Below are 15,429 nucleotides of genomic sequence, written 5' to 3' on the forward strand. Positions count from 1 at the left end.
GGCTGCCAGAGCTGCGGGGGGAATTTAAAGGCCCTGGGGCTCCCAGCCACAGCCGATGCTCCAGGACCTTTCAATCTTGAGAGGCCACACCCCCTCAGGACTCCAGCAGTACCGGTAAGTCCTGGAAGTTACTTTCACCCCTGACTTAATCATTCCTTTACCTGTGTTCACGTTGTGCGCCGGTGACTCCCCCGAGCCGCAGTCGCATTCCACCTCTAAGGGGGTGGACAAAGAGAGGCCACCATGCTCATTGGGGTGTCTCACAAGCAGTTGGGTTTTGGGTTCGGGTTCCGGCGTATCCATCAATGGCTGGGCCAAAGGGCTCCCCTCGGTCGCTCCCTCCTCCTCCTCGGCACTGTCGCTGATGTAGCGCTTTCTCCGCGGATGGTCAAAGACCCTCGGGGTGAAGACAGAGTCCGAAGTTCTCACGGGGGTGGTGAAGGAGTCCAGGTTTCCTCTCAGCAGCCTTCCCACGATTTCTAAACCATGTGTCCTTGGTGAGAGATGGCCTCGTCTGTCCAGCGCTGGGACTTATGAGGTGATGGTGCTGCACTCTGATTGGCAAAGGGCCCTGGGAGGAGTTCTTAATGGGGTCATACGGCCCACTCCCGGACGGGTCCCTCTGCCCCAGAACTCGCCCTGATTGGTCAGAATCCCCTCTTGGGGTGGTCCTGTCAGGACAAAACTGATCCTAATTGGTTGAGGGCAGTGAGAGGAGTTCCTAGAGGGGTCACAAGACACACGTCGGGATGGGTCACCCTCACACCCCAGAGCTCGCCCTGATTGGTCAAATCTCCTCTTGGGGTGGTCCTTCCGGCAGGAAACCCATCCTGATTGGTAGAGGGTGGTGGGAGGAGTTCTTAGAGGAGTCACATGACACACCTGGCTTCCAGTCATGTGGCCGCCTTGACCACGAAGTAATACCCCCATGGGGCGGGACTTCCGGTGACAGGTGGGAGGGACTAAGGAGTCATGGGGCGGGATTAGGGTTTGATTAATGGTGGGGTGTAAGGGTCCGGGTGCGGGTCCCCTTTTCCGGTGAGGGGTCGCTCTTCGCCTTCGGGCGCCTGGGATCCAGGCCGCCTCACTACAGGGGGCTTGAGTAGAAGCTCAGTCTATAAAGCCCAAGCCCTAGCTCAGGGCAGGGCAGCAACCAACACAGGGCTCAGACCCTCAGGCGGGGCTGAGCAGCAGTTCAAGCCTATAAGCCCAGGCCCTAGCTCAGGGCGGGGCAGCAACCAAAGGCAGGGCTCAGACCCTCAGGCAGGGCTGAGCAGCAGTTCAGTCTGTAAAGCCCAGGCCCTAGCTCAGGGCGGGGCAGCAACCAAAGGCAGGGCTCAGACCCTCAGGCAGGGCTGAGCAGCAGTTCAGTCTGTAAAGCCCAGGCCCTAGCTCAGGGCGGGGCAGCACCAAGAGGCAGGGCTCAGACCCTCAGGCACGGCTGAGCAGCAGTTCAGTCTGTAAAGCCCAAGCCCTAGCTCAGGACAGGGCAGCACCAAGAGGCAGGGCTCAAACCCTCAGGCAGGGCTGAGCAGTAGTTCAGTCTGTAAAGCCCAGGCCCTAGCTCAGGGCGGGGCAGCACCAAGAGGCAGGGCTCAGACCCTCAGGCAGGGCTGAGCAGTAGTTCAGTCTGTAAAGCCCAGGCCCTAGCTCAGGGCGGGGCAGCACCAAGAGGCAGGGCTCAGACCCTCAGGCAGGGCTGAGCAGCAGTTCAGTCTGTAAAGCCCAGGCCCTAGCTCAGGACAGGGCAGCACCAAGAGGCAGGGCTCAGACCCTCAGGCAGGGCTGAGCAGCAGTTCAGTCTGTAAAGCCCAGGCCCTAGCTCAGGGCGGGGCAGCAACCAAAGGCAGGGCTCAAACCCTCAGGCAGGGCTGAGCAGTAGTTCAGTCTGTAAAGCCCAAGCCCTAGCTCAGGGCGGGGCAGCAACAAGAGGCATGGCTCAAACCCTCAGGCAGGGCTGAGCAGTAGTTCAGTCTGTAAAGCCCAGGCCCTAGCTCAGGGCGGGGCAGCAACCAAAGGCAGGGCTCAGACCCTCAGGCAGGGCTGAGCAGCAGTTCAGTCTGTAAAGCCCAGGCCCTAGCTCAGGGCGGGGCAGCAACCAAAGGCAGGGCTCAGACCCTCAGGCAGGGCTGAGCAGTAGTTCAGTCTGTAAAGCCCAAGCCCTAGCTCAGGGCGGGGCAGCACCAAGAGGCAGGGCTCAGACCCTCAGGCAGGGCTGAGCAGCAGTTCAGTCTGTAAAGCCCAAGCCCTAGCTCAGGGCGGGGCAGCAACCAAAGGCAGGGCTCAGACCCTCAGGCAGGGCTGAGCAGTAGTTCAGTCTGTAAAGCCCAAGCCCTAGCTCAGGGCGGGGCAGCAACAAGAGGCAGGGCTCAGACCCTCAGGCAGGGCTGAGCAGCAGTTCAGGTAAGTCCAGGCTCCTAAGCCTGAGCGGTGGGGTTGAGGGGGAGACTGCCACCCGTGAGTGGGGTGGCAGGGGGGACACAGGCCCACCCACTCCACTGTGTCCCAGCCCGGGGCCCTAACAGCGGCGTGGATCCGCTGGAGTCAGTGGGGATCCTGGCCGCAACACACTGACATAGGCTCAGGGTCAGCGGCAGCCAGACTAGGGTCGGCTATCCCCGGGCCACTTCCACTCTCCCCCTCCACTGGTGCCTGTGTCGTTGCGGCTTCAGCAGGGGGGTCTACCAGCATCGGCTCCTCAGGAGATGGGTGTACCGGTGGGCTCGACTCCTCCTCGGGGTACCGAGCTTGGGGCAGGCTCGGCCAGTCCTCCTCTGGGTACCGGGTTCGGGGCAGGCTCGACCAGTCATCCTCGGGGTACCGGGTTCGGGGCAGGCTCGGCCAGTCCTCCTCTGGGTACCGGGCTAGGGGCAGGTTCGACCAGGCGTCCTCTGGGTACCGGGCTTGGGACAGGCTTGGTTCGGCAGGAGCTCGGGCACCAGCGTCTGTCTCCTCCCGCGGTCGGGCTCCAACTGAGTGCTGGGCCCGGGCTTTTGTACTTCCTGTCCCGCCCCTTGACTTCCGGGGGGCGGGGACAGGTGGCGGTGGCTCCGCCCACTGAAGCAGCTGATCTGGCTTATCCCTCTCAGGTGCGCCTGGGAGCCAGGCCGCCTCACTACATGGGGCCTGTCTACTGCTGCCAGGTGTTGAGTATGTGCAGGCAGAACCGGAGCCAGTGTCAATGTCCAGGCCGGAGGTCGAAGCCGGGTGGGCAGAAGTATGAACCAATGTCCATATCCATGCAGAGGTCGAAGCCATGTAGTTGAAACTGAAGGTGTTGGGGAAGATCAGGAGGAGGAGGAGGCAATGCTGTGCAGCGGGTGGGTGGAGGGCCTGGAGCAAGGCTAGAGAAAGGCAAGGAGAATACTGAGCCGGGGTTCAGAACCCAAATCTGGAGCCAAGAAGGGTCATGCCAAAGTCATAGCTAGACACTGGAGTCAAGAGCCCAGCCAGAGTCAACAGCGAGAAACCGGAGGGCAGGGAAGGGCAGGGCAGGGCGTACATGCGGGCAGGAATGAGGATGACTTACTGGAGCCTGGAGACCCCTTATCGGGGGACTCCCTTCCTAGCAATAACAGAAGGACAGCGGGATGACAAAGATGTCTCTGAGCCTGGGGACCAAGCCAAGGGGAGCTCCCATCCAGGCTGTGTGCCAGGACCCCATCACCCTCCCTGTTCATTTCACATGCACAGACCCCCTGGCCGGAGGGGAGAATAAAGGGCAGAAGTGAAGGTGCCCCTGGGGGAAAGGCTCTAGGCCGGGACCCAGTCCACTTCCCAGATCTACACCCAGGATTGTGTGACCAGGCCCACAGCCCTTCCTCTGCGTCTCAGTTCCCACCTGCCAGATGGGGAGGCTCCTCCCCTGCCCCAGGGTGTTCGGGGGGAGTTTCATTCCTGGCTGGGAAGGGCTCAGATACCAGGTGGGTGGATTGGGCCCCAGATGGGGGATGGTCGGACATTCGCTGCATCAGAGGTGACAGGGGCCATGGGAAGGTCTGAGCAGTGATGATGGGGGAGGGGCCCCATGTCAGGCCACCCCTCCCAGACTGCAATGGCTATTGAGCACAACCCCTGGCTCTGCGGATGCTCTCACTTCTGGGCCAGCCCCACAGCCTGATTCTTCCCAACCAGTATCTGGCCTGGGCCCAGCCCCAGGGGTCGGGGTGGGGCAGGGTGTCCAGAGCGAGGTGCTCAGCCTTGGTTTCTCTCAGTGCTGCGGGGGGCTCTATGGCCACTCCCCCCAGCCCTTCCCCCCAGGCACAGTGAGACAGAGCAGTACCTGCGGCAGGGGGTCCGAGCTGGTCATGCGAGGGGGGGGGGCCTTCAATCCTGCCCCACGGAGCACAGCCCCTTCAGGGCGTCGGGCAGCTTGCCCATGAGCCTGATATTAAATAGCTGTCCCATGATTTTGTTTGTAATTTCCCCCTGTTGCAAGGGAACAAGGATCAATCAGAGACTCCGACACCCATGAGAACGAAGGGTATTAACGGCACCGGGAGCCAGCAACATTTCCTCCCCACATCTGAGGGACGGATTCCCCCGCCCAACCCCCGAGACGAAATCTTGTCTCTTCTCTAGTGACTTCCATCCCCTCTCCCACCATTGTGGAATGAACTCCTGCCCCCACTCCTCTCAGTCCCCCCGCGAGAACTGTTCTACCTCCCAACCCAGCGGGAATCCAGGTCCGCTCCCCGGAGTCCCCTCAGCCACCCTCGCCCCCTCCAGCCGAGGGCTGGGAGGCTTTGGGCAGTAGTGCCGGGGGGTGAGAGGAAGTGGACACCTTTCCCCAAGGGATCCCCATGTCCTTAACGTGATGCCATGGGCAGTGGCTCTGGTGAATGGGGCACTTATGTAGCCTCTGCTGACTGACTCCACCACATCAGCCAGGCTGCCCTGCTTTGAGCTGCTCAGGGGAGAAGCTGGCACTGACCAATGGCACCTGTCTGGGGTCACCCTCTCCTTGCTCCCTGGTCAGCGCATGGGGATGGGATGGGAGCGATTTTCAATGGCCTGGAGGTGAAAGGCCCTGGGGGGTCTCTACCCAGGTGACCCCTCTTTGGTTACCTCGTCCTCTAGCAGCTGGCCGGCTTCCCCCATGATGGAATACATCAGCACCAGGCCAGCATGGCTGATGCGGTTGTGGGGGTGGTGGATGGCCAGCAGGCCCGCCTGGAGGAAACTCCTCTTCTGGTCTTCGGTGAATATTTCTCCGAAGACCTAAAACCAAAAGAACCAGAGCCCTTGCAATGGCCCAGAACCAGGCTCCAAATCCCTCTAGTGTCTCACAAGGTGGAGAAGAGTCCTGGGGCAGCCAACCTTTGGGGTCCCATGGACCAGGAACCCCCTTCAGTAGGAGGCTGCAGGCACTGAGGCCTCCAATAGCTCTTATGGAGCAGGATTCACCGCAGGTGCCATGAGATGCTGGGAATGTGTCTGCGCGCTCTGGAACCCAGCTCACACAGACAGCCCAGGACCCCTGCTGCTCCCAGCAGCGACAGCTCCTGCAGCTCACCCACTAGAGGTTCGGGGTCTTTTAGATCTGGATCATTCCCACGCCTCACCCCACGGACATTCCCAGGAGCCTCACATACTCTGTGGAAATAAGGAGCAGGCTCTTGCCCTGTGTCCATGACACACTCACTGCAGCGGGACACAGCTCCACACCTGAGCTGCTGCAATGCACCGGCGGAGAGTCCTTACCTCTCCCACCCTGGCCAGATTTCTATATCCCAGGCACTTGGGGTCATGGAGCCCGTCCTGGCACCACAGGTCTGCTGCCTTCCTGGTCTTGAGCCCTGGGAGAGAAAGACACACCCATTGGGGAGGTTTGGCCTTCCGCTTTCAGTGCCTGTTTCCTTCTGGGTACACACTGGCCAGGCTCCTCCTGGCATCCGCGGCCCAATGGAATCGCAGGGTCCATGCCAGGCGGGTTAGTACCAGAAGGGGGATTTGTTTCAGCCCTCACAGTAATCATGTGACCCTTACGGTCATTGTGCTCTGGGAGTGGGTGCCTGTTCATGGGGGTGTCTAATACTGAGAACCCCACACACCCACTGAAGTCAGGATCTGGCCCTGGCTACCTGACTGGTGACACCCTACAAGCTTTGTGTCCATCTCCTGTGGTGCCTGTTCCTGCCCCTGCCCTCATGATGGGTTCTTTCCCTCCATGTGTCTCAATAGCTCCGTTCCTGTCCCCTCACGAGCTGGCTGCCCCATATGGGGTGGGCTGATTTCCCTGGGCTGGGGGACAGAGCCGGGCTCTGAGATAAAGCAGCCAATTTCCCTGGCACTTTCACACTCATCTCCCTAATTCAGAGAGAGGGGGATAGAAGGAGTCATCATCTAAGCTGGGGTCGGTCTCAGAGGAGGGGGCTTCTTTCTGTAGGGTCCCATTGCCCAGCAGAGGGAGTCTCAAAGGAGGGGCCTTGTTTCTATTGGGGTTCCTCTTTCCCGCTACAGCGGGTCTAAGCAGAGAGGCCTTAGTTCTAGAGGCGTCCCAATGGCCAGCTGGAGCTAGTCTCCCAGAGGCTCGTTTCCATGGGGTCCCATTGCCCAGCTGGGTTTCTTACCCCTCTTCTGGAGCAGGAGCTTGTGCAGCCAATTGATCCCACCCTTGGCATGCCGACTGATGTCACTGGCTGGGTGGTATGCACAGAGACCCAGCTGCAGCACAAATTCACCTGCCTTGGAGAAGGTGGAGGAGGTCTGGTGGAAGGAGAAGGAGAGGGGAATCCATCACCATTCTCCCTTCAGCGCCCCAGCGCCCCTGGACCTGAGCTCTGCTCCCACCCCTCTGTAGGAGGCACTGGGGGAGAGGAGCGACAGCCCTCTTCCTTTCTGTCCCCAAGGGAGCTCGGAGCAAAGGGAGCAGGGCAAAGGCCCTCGCTGAGCACTCACTGCCTCGCTGCTCCAGAATAACAAGGGCCAGGCACGACCCTGCCAGCCAGCGGCCTATGGAACGCAGTCCCTTACGGACCGGGGGGGACCAATTAGCCAGGGGATGAGGAACTTGACTCTGCAGGACGCTGGGGTCAGAGGTCACTTACGTCAAATCCAGGCAGGGAGGTAGCAAACTGGAGCAGGGCCGCGCTGGTCTGGACAGCCCTGGCTCTCTCCTGGGTGTTTTTTGCCAGGAGAGAGCGATGGATGTGCTGCGGGAGAAGGAGGCAGGGGAGGGTCAGCGGGCAGGCGTACATGCTCTACAAACCAGCCTCTCCCCCTCCCCAAGGGGCTGAGACTTTGTGCTCAGGGTGGAGTAGCCGAGCCCCGGTCGCAGAGTTGAAAAGGGGGTTCAGTCTCTCAGGCCCCAGCCAGGCCTGGTGCTCACTGTTAGTGCTTAATGCAACCGTGGAGAGCTCTGGCTGACAGTCCCAGCTCCTTCCCCCTGCGCTGGCAGCTCTGGGAAAGTGTGGCCGGCTGGGTCCAAGCTGGGAGGACACAATGGAAACGTGGCTCTTCTAGTCTCTCCTTTGCTGCCCTCCCACAGGGCTCAGAGGCAATTCCACCCCAGACCGTCCATTCTACTCACCTCCAGGAGGTGCTGCAGCTTCTCCACGGTGGGGGTCTCTGTTAGGCAGCCCCTGAGGATGGTGTCCAGGCTCCGCAAATGGCGGTTGTGCAGAGCCTGCAAGAAGAGGGAGCACCCGTCAGTCATGGGACATGGGGCTACAGCAGTCAGGGGACAATGAGGAGGATTCTCCAGGAGCCCTGGCAAGACTCAAAAGGCGCATCCTGGCCTCTCCCATTCACATCACTCCAGGGACACTTAGCAAGAGTTCATGGCCGGATGCCTGCTGCCTCATTAATCCTTGCTCTGAGCAGTTCTCTGGGCAGGGCCTGGTACCCAGCAGAGTATGGATCAGCCAAACTGCAATGGGTGGGAGGTAGGATCCCCGGGAGAGTCCAGGCAGGAGATCAGAGAATGAGGAGAGGAAGGAAGGCTGGGATCAGCCACGGAGGGGTAACGCAATCCCCTCTGAACCCCTGATCCATGAACAGCACGTCAGGATCAAGGCACATGCCCTGGACCCCAGACCCAAACCAGCTCCAGGGCTCAGGACCTCCATGGGGTTGGACAGGGAAAGCCGCCCGCTTCCCAAAACCAGTGTCTCCCTGCGCAGACAGGGGTTGGAACTTGGACAGTGTCTGCGAGGACCTTGGCCTGTGTGGGACAAATGTCCCCACTTTGGGGTGCCAGATAACAGAGGAGATGTGTCCCCCCATTGGGGGTGAGGGATTCTCTTGTGCAAGACCCCCTGCCTGGGTGGGGACGGAACAAGGAGCAGGACAGACTGGGTGGCAGCGCAGCTGGGGGATTTTTGTACCTCAGCTCTGCCCTGCAGGTGCTGCTGGATCACCAAGATGATGTCTTGCTCCTCCTCCTCCTCGCACTCCTCCTCTTCCTCCTCCTCAGGCCACGACACCTGGGCACTGGGGGTATCTGCACCAGGGAGGGAAGGAGAAAGTTTAATCCCTTCTGCTGCTGGGGGGATGCAGTGGACAGAGAAGGCTCCATGTTTCCCCTTTCTCTGTAAGGAGCCCCATGGCGGCCAGGGCCCCACCCTGCCCCTCCCAGAGATGCCCTCAGCCCCATCAGCCTCAGGGCCCTGTGGCAGTCAGCCCCCCACCCCAACATGATCAGGGAGGCTGGAGCTCCCCAACTCCGCCCAGCATCCCCTGCCATGGGGCGTGTCTGTGCCACCCCCACTGGTGTTAGTGGGGTCACGTGGGTCAGTCCCGGCGCCTTGGCGAGCCGATGGGCACAGGGTGTTACTAGTCCCCCACCGCCCCAGTCCTCCTCCCTTTCCCCTGGGTCTCCCCTCACCTCCAAAGAAGGAGCCTTCAAAGACAGGGCTGCCAGACCGCACGGAGGAGCTTCTGGCCCCACAGGAGAATGCGGAGCTGCTGGTGTCTGCAGCGCCGCAGTCACTCAAATCCTGCTCTGGGCTGGCAGGAGGCTCCTCCATGGCCAGGGTGGTGCTGGCAGGAGGCTCCTCCGGGGCCAGGGTGGGGCTGGCAGGAGGCTCCTCTGTGGCCAGGGTGGGGCTGGCAGGAGGCTCCTCCGGGGCCAGGCTGGGGCTGGCGGGAGGCTCCTCTGGGGCCAGGCTGGGGCTGGCGGGAGGCTCCTCGGGGGCCAGGGTTGGGCTGGCGCAGGGCCCCTCAGCTGCCATGGTGGTTGGCGGCTCCTGCTGGGCCCTGGGGCGCAGCTCCTGGCTCCTTGGCTTCCTGCAAAGGAAGCCCCAGAGCTGCCGTCCCCGGCTCCTGCCCTCCCCTGGCTCTCTGCTCCACAGCTGAACCCGGGGCCACCTCCGTTTCGGCCCAGAAGGTGCCTCAGGGTCAGCTAGAGGAGCTACTGTGTTCCGCCTCCTCCAGCAGGCGAAGCAGCTCCTCCCTTTCCCCTGGCCACGAGCCTCTTCCCCGCCCGCGGGGACAGAGGGGCCGCTCTCTGCCTGGGCAGGCTGCCTGATGTCGTCTTCTGGCTGTGGAGCCACCTGCCCGGCCTTCCTCCTGAGCATCTGCCTGATTCGCTCCATCCTGGAACAGAGTGGGGAGCAGCCATGAGTCTGGCTTCAAAGCAGCCTCTCATTAACGAGCCTGCCTGCTCCCCTGCCCACCTCCCCTTTGCTGAGGCAATTTCTCCTCCCGACACATCCCACCCCAGGGCACAGGAACCCTCAACCTGGGGAACAAACCCTGACAAGGGACGGGCTGGGAGCCGTAGTGGTGGGATATTCCCACCACACTGGGGATGGTTCTGGAGAACTCCACTTACTTATTCTAGATCAGATGGAGCAGGATGGCAGATGCTCAGGGTTGCTCCTCTCTTCACCCTCTTCAATCTCCACACCCAGGTGGCCGGCAACGGGTGCCGCTCAATGCCCTGCCAGCAGGGCAAGGGGTAGACACCAGATATCGAAACTGGCTGTGAAAACAATACAATGCCACTAGCGGAACGCTCCTGGGACACTCCATAGCTGTACCCGGGGCCACCTCCATTTGGGCCCAGAAGGTGCCTCAGGGTCAGCTAGGGGAGCTGGGGTCTTCCTCCTCCTCCAGAAAGCCAGAGCTGGGAAGTGCCAGCAGGACTCGATTCCCAGTCTCCCTGGCTCCGAGTGGGACCTGTTGTAGTGATTGACGGATTTGCTCCTTGTCCCCCATCCAAAGCCAATAACACATCTCTGGGTTGGCAGTCATGAGTTAGACCCTCTCAGCACCCTTCTGTCTCCTGCAGCCCTCAGCTGTTCCTTGGATTGCGGTGGCTTGGACGGTAACAGGAGTGGATATTGTTACTGGCTCACTGGGTGGTTCTAGCCAATGAGGGTCTCAGTCTAGCCTCAGAGGCCCACACCCCCAGACACTACAGGTCAGGGTGGATTGATTTCATTCCAAATGTTTTGTAGTTGTATTTTTGAGTTCTTTTCCTAATGAGGGATTGATTCTCATGAAATTCTTAGTGGTGGCCGATGACAGAACACGGAGCAATGGTCTCAAGTTGCACTGTGGAAGGCTTAGCTTGGCTATTAGGAAACACTAGTTCACTAGGAGGGTGGTGAAGCCCTGGAATGGGTTCCCTAGGGAGGTGGTGGAATCTCCATCCTTACAAGTTTTTAAAAGGTCAGCTTGACAAAGCCCTGGCTGGGATGATGAAGTTGGGGTTGGTCCTGCCTGCAGCAGGGGGTTGGACTAGATACCGCCTCAGGTCTGTTCCAGCCCTAGTCTTCTATGATGCTAGGAATAGGGATCCATTCAAACATGTTGACTTGCTGGTTTTGCAGGATACAGAAAAACAAAAAGGTTGACTCAACCATTTGGTTTCATTTCAAACAAACTGAGGTAACGAAGTATCTCTAGTTCGTGCCCTGAACTGATTGTTCCTGCTCATAATGTCCTTCCAGATTTTAGAAGTAGTAGCTCACACCTCCTCCTCTCTAGCCTTTATTCATATTTTACAAGGGGAAAAGAAGCCTTCATCCTTTTCGAACTCCCAATCAGTTTCTTACATTTGAATGAAGTAGCTGCATCAACTGGAATGAAGAAAATATTCTTTCTGCACCCGCAGAAGAGGCTAGTGCTGCCAAAATCTGGCTGAGTGTTTCAATAACTTCTGGATGCCCAGGTGCTTAGGCAATGACTTCCAACAGTTCAGTGCTTTGACTTCCTCTGACACTTGGCAGCAAACATGGACTTCTTCATATATGTAGTTATTTAAATTACTTTAATAGGCTGGAGCAACTAGAGGCCTTAACATCACTTGTCATCATTTCAAATTTTATACTGGATAAGTTTAAAAAAAAAACTTTTTCAATATAAATTTAAAACACCCAGTTTAAATAAAAATAAAATCTCTTTTGGGGGGATTGGGGTTGGGCTGTGAAAAAGCCACTGATTGGTCTTGCCCTTGATTTTAAAAGAACTACTTCATCTGAGAGAATCAGAAACTGCTTGTATTCTAGTCAAGGAGAGGAGGCAGCAAAATTCATCCTAGCAGTAATCTGTTGGGCCTTATTTGCTCAGCCTCAAACAAACAAGTGTGCAAAACTCTAGCTAGTCTCTTTTATGTAGGCCCAGCTAAGAGGTGGTGGGAGGGGCAGGAATGCTGTCTCCATCCCGGATCCAGTAGCAATTGCACAGGATATTGCCACAAAACCTACATTTTACTGCCAAACTCTCTAAGCCATTCCTCTCCTGCGCTTCCTGGTTTCTAAGTTTCAAATCCACAAAACCTTCCCCTTGACAGTCACTGCCCAGGTGGTGCAGCAGGCAGAGGAACCTGAGCAGTAACATTGTGACACCAGAGGTAACTCAGCCACCTGTCGCTCCCTGACTCCACTAACCCGGAGCATAAACCCGAAGCCTGAGCCCTGCCTTGGGCATCGCTCCCACGGAAACCTGCAGGCTCATTTACTGACTTATGCAAATCACCTGTGGAGAGTTAGCACTGACTGGCTGAATTCACTCTCAAGTCACAATGCCCTTCAGCTTACAGCACGAATGGAAGGGGCACAGGGTGGAAATCAGGCTTTTCTGGTGACCCGTTTTCCAATTGAGAAGAAGGGACAAGAGGGAAGGAGGAAGAGGGAAGCAAAATGGCCACATTCCAAACGCCCCCAGCGAGTCACAGATTAATTCCAAGCCCAGAGGAAACCACTGTCGTCTGACTTTCTGTTTCACTTCGGCCATAGAATGTGCCTCAAAATAATTCCCATAGGAATTAGAACAGGTTTTTAGTAAAACACCCAAGCTTGATTTTAAAAGAGGCCAGTTGTGGAAAATCCAGCACAACCCTCAGTGAATTGCTCCAAACTCTGATGTTAAAAATGCTCCTCGCCTTATTTCCAGTGTGTATTGGTCTAGCTTCAACTTCCAGCCATTGTCTGCTCATAACCTTTAACTGGTAAAGGGAAGATGGAGGCTTGCTGCAGCAAGGCTCCTGGGCTCTGCGAGGTTCCCCCTGCCCCGCATCCCTGTCCTGCCTGGCTGTTGGCAAGGGAGCTCTGTGAGGTCACAGAGGCCTCACTCATAGAATCATAGACTATCAGGGTTGGAAGGGACCTCAGGAGGTATCTAGTCCAACCCCCTGCTCAAAGCAGGACCAATTCCCAACTAATTGTCTTTGCTCAATGGGCTGAGTTCCTGCCAAAAGCTTTTGTGAAGTCACTGCCACACCCACCTTTCCCTGGCAGGCCTGACCTCTGCCCCTGGCCAGCCCAGCTGGATGTTTGAGCTGCACCCTGGATCACCCCACTTGCTCATTATTGATTCTGGGGAGCAAGCAGGCCACCCAGTAAAACAGCAGAGTCTGTTCCGCACCCCACGCTGAGTTTTTCATAGAGGCATCGGTTGTGAAACAATTCAGTCTCCTGATGTGGCCTCTATTTCACGGGCTATGAAATTTCACACTCTTAGCACGCTATTGAGCCCAATTGCTTGTAATTCACTAAAAGGCACCTTCCCAACCAGTTATGATGGTAGGACACCAGGAAACAGAGACTCCACCTCTCCCCAGGGTAATTTCTTCCAGTGGCTAGTCTCCCTCACTGTCATAATTATATTGGAAATTGACAACCTCTGATAAGGGCCCAATTTATGACAATCTTTTAAATAATTTAAATAGAAGAGAAAAAATAACATTCAGTAGAACATGTTCACTGCCAAGCTTTTCAGACAGTCGCACCACTGATGTGATAGCTAAGGCCCCGGAAGCAAAGCTAGCTGAAATGCTAACCCAGCTTTGGGCAGCAGTAGCTTCCTTGAAAGGTGCAGAAAATATTGTCTTCCTTTCAGTTTATTCAAATCGTTCAGTTCAATCAACTAGTTTGTTGAAATTCAAGAAAGCCATTGGGAATTCACAAAACAGGCAAACTTGTTTTCCTCCCTCAATCTAGGGATAAAAACTAGGGGATAGATCTACTGGTTCATCAATCTAGAAACTCGTGGAGACAAGAATGTATCATTTCACTTCACTAACCACACATCAAATTGCCTTTGTTTAAGAAATTTGTTAGTTTGAAATGCAAAACATTTTGATACAACTTCTTTCTTATGCTTCTCTTTCTAGCTCTGGCATGCCCTTGCTGTGTGACCAGAGAGGTCACTTCTTTTCTCTTTCCCTCGGTATCATGGGGGATGGAGAAAATTCTCTCAGCCCTAGCAGGAGAGAGATTTGAGCAAGTCAGGCGCGTTAGGGTCCTCGTGCTCTAAAGGACAATGGGCGATTGTTGTTTGGGGCAAGAATCCCAACAGATTTGTTACTTGTCCCCCAACCAAAGCCAATAACACATCTTTGTATTTTCAGTCATGAGTTAGACATTCTGTCTCCCTCAGCCCTCAGCTGTTCCTTGGATTAGGGAGGCTTGGATGGTAAGAGAACTGGAATTATTTTACTGGCTTCTTGGGTGTTACTAGCCCATGAGGGTCTCAGTCTGGCCCCCAAGGCCCACACTCCCAGACACTAAAGATCAGGAGGGGTTGATTTCACTCAAAGTGTTTTGTATTTGCGTTTTTGAATTATTTTCCTAATGAAAGATTGATTCTCACGAAATCTTAGAGCTGGCAGATGACAGAACAAGGAGCAATGCTCTCAAGTTGCAGGGTGGAAAGCTCAGATATTAGCACAAACTTTTTCCCTAGGAGGGTGGTGATGCCTTTGAATCTGCTAGGATAGAGTCCCCTATCTTGTATTTAGAGCCTGTATTTTTTCTTACCTTCTACACAGATGACAATATCTTTGAAATAAATCCACACAGAAATGAGAAACAGACGCACAGACTCTCTCCTACAGCAACTCTTGGTCCTCAGTGAGAGACCACGAGATGGAGGCTTGCTGCAACAAGGCTACAGGGCTCTCCGAGGTTCCCCCTGCCCCGCATCCCTGTCCTGCCTGGCTGTTGGCAAGGGAGCTCTGTGAGGTCACAGACGCCTCATCATCTTTGCCCAATAGGCTGAGTTCCTGCCAAAGGCCTTTGTGAAGTCACTGCCGCACCCACCTTTCCCTGGCAGGCCTGATGTCTGCCCCTGGCCAGCCCAGCTGGATGTTTGAGCTGCAGCCTGGATCACCCCACTTGCTCATTATTGATTCTGGGGACCAGCCAGGCCACCCAGCAAAACAGCAGAGTCTGTTCCGCACCCCACACTGAGCTTTTCATAGAGGTTATGAAACAATTCAGTCTCCTAATGTGGCCTCTATTTCACCGGCTATGAAATTTCATGCACTTTGCACCATATGAAGCCCAATTGCTTGTAAGTCACTAAAAGGCACCTTCCAGAATGACAGGCAGTTTTGACGACAAGACACCAGGAAACAGAGACTCCACCTCTCCCCTGGGTAATTTGTTCCAGTGGCTAGTCTCCTTCACTGTCAAAACTGTGTGCCTAAGTCTCCTTTGAATTTCTCTGGCTTCAGCTGGCAGCTGTTGGTTCTTGTTGTGCCTTTTTTGGCTAGATCGAATTAGCCCTGCCCTGTGAAATCCGATCTCCCCGTCCTGCTGGACCCCTCAGCCAGGAGAACCCAGTAGGGGCCTCCTAGCTGTTTCTCTGCCCGGCTGGGGACAGGACTTCCTCTCCGTGGGGATATCAGACGCACCTGCAGAGGCAATGCAGAAGTGAGTGCGCTGCATCAGCCCGGCGTTGGGCTCAGGGCTTTGCTCTTGGCAGTTCTGCTCCACTCACGTCTCTGGGTGCCCGGACTCAGAGCTTCTGGCCCACTGTGGCTGCAGCCAGTGCTGGGGCACCAGGCTCAGGACTTTCATGCCCCTCCCCACTCCTGCTGGCGCTCTAGGTGCCTGGGCTCGGGGCTTCTGCCTGGCCTCTGCAGTGAGTGCTCAGGGCTTCCCTTGCAGTTCTTTCTGGGGCTCAAGGGTCCATTTCTCTGGATGCCCCGAAAATGGTAGGAGCCAAGGTGCTCCCAAGTAGTCGGTAGGAGCTGAG

General features: G+C 56.7%; 3 long non-coding RNA genes across 3 annotated transcripts; all 3 read right to left on the minus strand.

The window, feature by feature from the left end:
• Nucleotides 1–5,109: 5,109 nt before the first annotated feature.
• Nucleotides 5,110–7,101, minus strand: LOC123346330. Its single transcript, XR_006572972.1, has 4 exons — nt 7,050–7,101; nt 6,573–6,708; nt 5,704–5,798; nt 5,110–5,220 (listed from the first exon to the last, which is right to left on the minus strand). It is a non-coding gene; the product is annotated as an uncharacterized LOC123346330 (long non-coding RNA).
• Nucleotides 7,102–7,106: 5 nt separating this feature from the next.
• On the minus strand, nt 7,107–8,388 carry LOC123346332. Its single transcript, XR_006572974.1, has 3 exons — nt 8,328–8,388; nt 7,532–7,627; nt 7,107–7,154 (listed from the first exon to the last, which is right to left on the minus strand). It is a non-coding gene; the product is annotated as an uncharacterized LOC123346332 (long non-coding RNA).
• A 1,062-nt stretch (nt 8,389–9,450) lies between these two features.
• On the minus strand, nt 9,451–14,261 carry LOC123346331. The gene is made up of 3 exons (XR_006572973.1): nt 14,208–14,261; nt 9,776–9,925; nt 9,451–9,537 (listed from the first exon to the last, which is right to left on the minus strand). It is a non-coding gene; the product is annotated as an uncharacterized LOC123346331 (long non-coding RNA).
• Nucleotides 14,262–15,429: the final 1,168 nt, after the last annotated feature.

The sequence above is a fragment of the Mauremys mutica genome, chromosome 12 (genome assembly GCF_020497125.1).
Source record: "Mauremys mutica isolate MM-2020 ecotype Southern chromosome 12, ASM2049712v1, whole genome shotgun sequence".
In the NCBI taxonomy this organism is placed as follows: Eukaryota; Metazoa; Chordata; order Testudines; family Geoemydidae; genus Mauremys; species Mauremys mutica.